The 6,373-nt window shown below is 32.2% G+C and overlaps 1 non-coding gene across 1 annotated transcript; it reads left to right on the forward strand.

Moving 5' to 3' along the window:
• Nucleotides 1–2,109: 2,109 nt before the first annotated feature.
• TRNAL-CAG (transfer RNA leucine (anticodon CAG)) lies at nt 2,110–2,193 on the forward strand. Its single transcript has one exon. It is a non-coding gene; the product is annotated as a tRNA-Leu (tRNA).
• Nucleotides 2,194–6,373: the final 4,180 nt, after the last annotated feature.

The following is a 6,373-nucleotide window of genomic DNA, read 5'->3' on the forward strand; positions in this document are numbered from 1 at the left end:
TTTGTAAACTTCTAATGTCTCGCGATTCTTTGATCTTCAGCAAAAATTAAATAATCAAACGTTCTTACATGGCATTTTTTTACTTTTATTTAAAGTTTATTCAAGGTTAGTGCACGCAAAGTTGTTACAAACAACTTTCAGCGACTCTCACCAGTCCTCTGCCAATTCTCACACATCGAAAATTTTTGAAGTTTCTCCGAATTTCCCAACTTATCTCTCTTCATTACTTGCTCACCTTTACTTCCATCTTCTTCTTTTCCTCGGAAACGATGTCTGGTAAGATCCGGTTGGGACTTATGCAACTGAGCTTTCTACATGATCGACGGCATGCATGCGCGGTCCTAACCGGTCCTTGCTCAGGAAACGGGAGATCGGTTTCGAACTTTTGCTCTCATTGCTTTCGATACATCGCGAAAGTATTCGTATATACTACGTGTGGACATTGGGCAATCTCTCTCTTTCAAGTCGCCGATGCCTTCGGCTTAACGAGCGCTTATTAAAGTGATATTTAGGTGAAAGAGAAACACTCCACCTTAATTTTAAGGATGGATTCTTAAGCCAATTTGAATCGTATTCTCAAATGAGATATAAATACCTAATAAAAGAAAGTTGATTATTTAAAAATTAATGTAATATAAAAAATAATATTAATGTTCTTATACATATATATATTTTTTATTTATTAGAGAATGCCATTTAATTTTCCAGACAACATGCATGTCTTGAAGATATCTAAAAGACATCTAAAAGATGGCAGAAAGAAAATGAAGTCTTTTGGACATCTTTCAGATGCCTTTAAGATGTGCGTGTTGTCTGAGTCGTAAAGCATCTAAAATGAATGACAGTCATAACTTTAACTGACATTGGGGTCACGAAGAAAATAGATATCATATGTCAACAGGAATTTATAACGTAATGATAAGTGCTTGAGGAAATTATCAGTTATATTTCACACGCAATATATACATGATTATAAGATCGATGATATCTAAAGATCAGTGATCAAATATATGCAATTTTTCATTACAAAATCTAAATATAAATTGTTTATTTAATGATAAAAATTTATGTATCATTATATCAAGGATGTAAAAAATTCTTATTTGTCTGATTGCGAAACTATCAGTTTTTTAGAAAGAAAAAAGTATAATAATACTCTCTCTACTTTAATTATCTAGCACATTCTACATATATTACATTACGAAACTTACGTGTTAATAATGCGGAACGCAAATAGAATAATGCCTGCATACGCTTAAGTGAAAGTCAATACATACACACGGAAAAAGCTTTCTTCGTCGATTGCAAAGGCATTGTCGATGATTTTCTAGTGACCGACGTTTTGGTTGAAACTGCATATCTATAGTCAGTAAAGCAGATCGCGTTTAAATCTTGTTTTAAATGTTTCTGTTTGTAGGTAATTCATATATTAATTATAAATATTTGTATAAGGCAATAATGCAGTTTATATTTTACAGTAATAATAGAAAGAAATCTTAAAGCAGCTGTCTCGACGTTTCTTTTGGGACGCTTACCAATCTATGTAGTACTGCTATCTATGTTTATTTTATAGTTGGAACTGCATAGCCATATCCATTTTTCAATATTGCCGATAAACGACACTATCGTTTGGTGCATGTTATATCGTGTGTTCATATTATATTTCAAACATACAAAAATATTAGAAAGTCATTCTCAGACCACTTTTTAATAATAATTATGAGCTAGAATTAAAATTAACTATATAATTTTTCTAAATTTATAATTTTTATCTAATTATTTTTTCTATTTTCTATTTTTGTAAAAATTTACTTTTTGATATAAAATTCTCTATATACATACATTATAACAATGTTCATTAATATTGCAATAAATTATTATTAAAATTAGTACATTAAAATTATGCATAATATTTTATACTATATACATTAATTTAAAAAATATATTAGAATCTACATTACTATTAATGAATATTTTATTTATTTGTTTATAATATTGTTCTTATATAACAATAGGTCAAAATAATAATTTATAGATGAATTAAAAATATATTCTATATTTAAAATTGTATACAAGTATTTCTGCGCTCTACACGAAGTAGATTGCTATGTCAGGATGGCCGAGCGGTCTAAGGCGCTGCGTTCAGGTCGCAGTCCACTTCTGTGGGCGTGGGTTCGAATCCCACTTCTGACAAACTTTTTTTGCTTATAAAACGTCACTCTGAATAATTATATCATTTTTTAAAATATTTACTTATAAGAAAATTTATACTATTTATATGATTAAATTTAATTGAACTTAATTATATATTAATATACAATATGATTCTTTAATCATATATTTGTATGCAACAACCTATATTTTGTTGTTCCAGTCATTGTTTCAATTGTTTAACGTATTTAAATTCCAAGGGGCGTGCATATAAATGTATCTAGGGTAAAGTGTTCTGCACGCTTATATTTGTAACTTGGCAAGCTCGATGTCATCGAGTGGAACGATGTTCGTGGTTGTGGGCAACGAATACCGTTGGTGTCGCTAGTCCACGAACAGATTCCATCCAGTTTCTTGCGGTTGAGAGGAGATACATTATATGAGGTCTTTAAACGGCAGCTATACAAGTAGACAACCAGACGGTCAGATAGAGTGCAAACGAGCAGTATTATTCAGCACGTAATACGGGCGACGAGTGATACGGGTTGATGTCTAATTTAAATTTTATAAGATTTGTCTTTCTACATATATTTATAGTAATTATGATGTTATTTATGCACGAATTAAAGATAAAAACGAAGTCTTATTAAAAAACGGGATTTTGATCTTAATCGAGTATTGGAAAAAAAATTCGCAGTGTTCATATTAGGACACCTTGTTTTTGGCTAAAATATATTATTTTGTACCTTTTGTTTTCGACAAAGACAAATGCGCTCTTGAAGAGTATATAAGAATTAAAAGACAATTCTTCATGTAGTGGTCGTCTTAAGTAAAGCAGTCTATGTAATATCTGATACTGTTAAACTAGCATTTCTAATATTTGTATACACATTATATAAATATATTATAATATTATACAATATTATAATTGGTTTATAATTTTACAATTTCTTAGATTACATTTAAAACTGAAGTTGTTGATAAAATAATTTTATAGCGTCTATAAGAATGCGATACATAATTTTCTTATATTATACTTATTGCGGTTTATTGAGATATAAAAATTTAATCCTGCACTTCCTAGATCGTGCGGGCGTCTGCGCCGTAAATAATTATCGCAATAAATAGCTTCTTCCACGTATCACTGTTTTTTATCCAGTTTAGTATTTACGACTTTATTGAGTTACTACACGGTGCTGGTTACAGCGCGCGCAAAGTCAGCACTGAGAGCCCTAGGTTAGCGGAAATTGTTAATTCTTATAGTACCGAGACCGGCCGCATATTAGCACTGATTACAGTAGTTTCAGTAATAACCAAGCTTAGAGATAGGAGCACCAACACACGGCCGATGCAGTGTGCCGCATCTACAGACGATATTTAAATCAAGAATCGAAAACCTTTATTTTCTTACAACGGTATATTCTATTGTAATGCAATTGTAATATCAGATATGAAAATCACTAAATATATAAGAATATATACATATATACATACTTATATATACAGGTTTGCTAAGCAATAAAATATTATGAGCAATAAAATATTACAAGGTTTACAATGTACGAAATAGAATTCAAGGAGAGGAAAATGCGAGCACAGATGTTAGAAAACAGAGCGAAGATAAGAAGACTGTATGAAAACGCTTACGTGGTGAATCGCGACGGGGAATCACGACGTTTCACGGTGAATTCATCCATAGAGATTGAATCTTGCTTTGATTCCAGGTTCGTCTTACTTCGTTCGATTTCTTATTCGCTCGCGCGATTATCTTTGTTTCATTTCCGCTTATTTTACGTTACATCTTGGTACGTCGATATGCGTTGCTGCTCGAGTTGTCGATATCATTGGATAAAAAAATACTTTCGATAAAAACTATTTGCCTGTCAAGTATTATACTTCGTGAAACAAAGTGAAAAATATAATCGCATTGAAAGGAAATCGGAATATTGACGGGGATATTGGAAAACGTATGAGATTTTTAAACTAGCATTATTTTGCGCAATAAAATCAGATTAGACATTTAGTTGAACTTTTATGTTGCCAAAATTAAGAAATAATAGATTGTATTTTGTATTTTATACATCTTACACACTTGACAAGAAAAGATTAGCTACCATTGATACTGAACGAATGGCTTTATTCATCTTTTTTCGAATTTATAAATGATATTGCAAACTTTATAATGCATATTGTGAATAATCAAGTATATCAACATAGTATTACTTAGCGCATATAAAATATGTTCTGTAGATAGCAACATCTGTGTTCTAGATAAACTCAATCGCTGGACGGTTTATTTAAACGAGGTATAAAGTACCGAGACAACGTGAATTCATAACGAGCACTTATGGCAAATATTTTATTTGTGCTTTGTCATTTATTGGCTTAGAGTATGAATTGTACATGTAGCGCTGAACTGAAAAGTTATATGACAGTTAATTTTTTTTCTCCAGAGACATACTCCCATTCGCCTAATATCCGACGATATCCTGAATTTCTACTTACAAGTTCTTTTCTCTATCTCTTATGATGTGTATCTTTTTTGCCTTACATTACCTTCATCGTTGTTTGCTGATTTATATATCTAGAATGCGCGGTATACAACACATAATAATCAACCAATACTATTTAATCGGCTTAATCAATAATTTAATGGATATATCCCGCATAACATTGCATTCAATTTATGTTTTCATGTGCTGTACATCAGTCTAGAAATGTGTCGACGCGCATTCACGAAGCGCCCCCGTTTTCATCCTCGATTCACGCACACCGCAAGGATATGCTTCTCCGCGTGTCAAGGTAACTGTACCGCAATATCGCAGCCGTTCCACATAATGACGCCACGGCGTGATCGGTACCTCGATAGATTCTTACGCATCGTTTTATCCTACGGCGCAGACTGTAATTACGAGGATTAGGTACACTGACGGAATAGTTGCTGCTCGTATATTTGCCGGTGATAACGCCGGCATCGAACGCATAGGGTAAAAATTTTACGGCGTCCCAGATAAGACGTACTAAACTGAAGTCAGGGGCGTTTTTACATCCTTGCAGGTTTTTTTCCTTGCATTTTTCCAAGCGCTGTAATGCCTGATAGATAAGAACACTCTCATCGACAAGCAATACGATAAAATAATTTTTCTTTAAAATAATTTATCTTGAGAAACATTGGGAAATCGTTGCGAATTATCGCGCAACTTATGTAATCATGTTCGTATGTGTTGGTGCACGATTGGATATAATATTTAACTAAACTCACACAATAAACAAGATAACATATTATGGAATGATACGAACTGAGTGAGTGAGAGTTGGATCGTTCCTTGGTCGATTTGTCTTGGAATATTATCTAATGTTGTACCGTTTTAATGGTAGCTAGATTGTGACGCATTAGTCACAATTTCACGTAAGAGAAGCGTTTACGATTTATCTTATTACAGCATATAGACGAGTCGAATTGGCATGCCACGACATTCAAACGTTTAAGTTATTAAAAATTTTATAATTATATCTAAATTTATTGTTTTAGTTTTATTATTTTATTTAGGCAAAAATTAGTTCAGAATTTTTTACTAGATCAACTTGTTTTTTTATTGCTAAATCTGTGCTTTTTAATTTGAAGAATTTAATATAGTTCAAAAATTACAAAATAGGTACGTGTTAAATATATATACGTGTTATTTTTCTTTTAAGATATAGATATATTTTTGCGCAAACTCTGAAGAACAGGATTACAGCAAACTGTTTATAATCCTGCATAAATAATTAGCTTTTCTGCTTCTCTTTGGCTTTTCTTCGATTTTCTCTGATTCCTGCAATATAACACACTTTGTGTATAAAATACAATTTTGTATTTATTTTCTAAAATGTTTAAGTTGCAGTGTTTCTTTTATCTGCAGAGTGAGCATGTGATAAATTAGAATGATTCCAATGGTCTCATTAACAAAATGATATCGGAAGTCCGTTTTCGGTGTCCCACTTAAGCTTTACGGCGTTCATAATAACTGTTATAAGTACGCGCATACGATCAACACCTAATACATGAATGGTCATGGGGGTCGTGCCTAATCATATACTCGCCAAGAATCCATAACACGCTCCGCCGTAACTAACGTTGTAAATAATTAATGACCATTTAATTAGAACGAACGCGGGTAATTCGATAGCGTTTCTGATTACTATTTATACCATGAATACAAGAAGATGAATAATTTAGAGC

Source organism: Linepithema humile, chromosome 1 (assembly GCF_040581485.1).
Source record: "Linepithema humile isolate Giens D197 chromosome 1, Lhum_UNIL_v1.0, whole genome shotgun sequence".
In the NCBI taxonomy this organism is placed as follows: Eukaryota; Metazoa; Arthropoda; class Insecta; order Hymenoptera; family Formicidae; genus Linepithema; species Linepithema humile.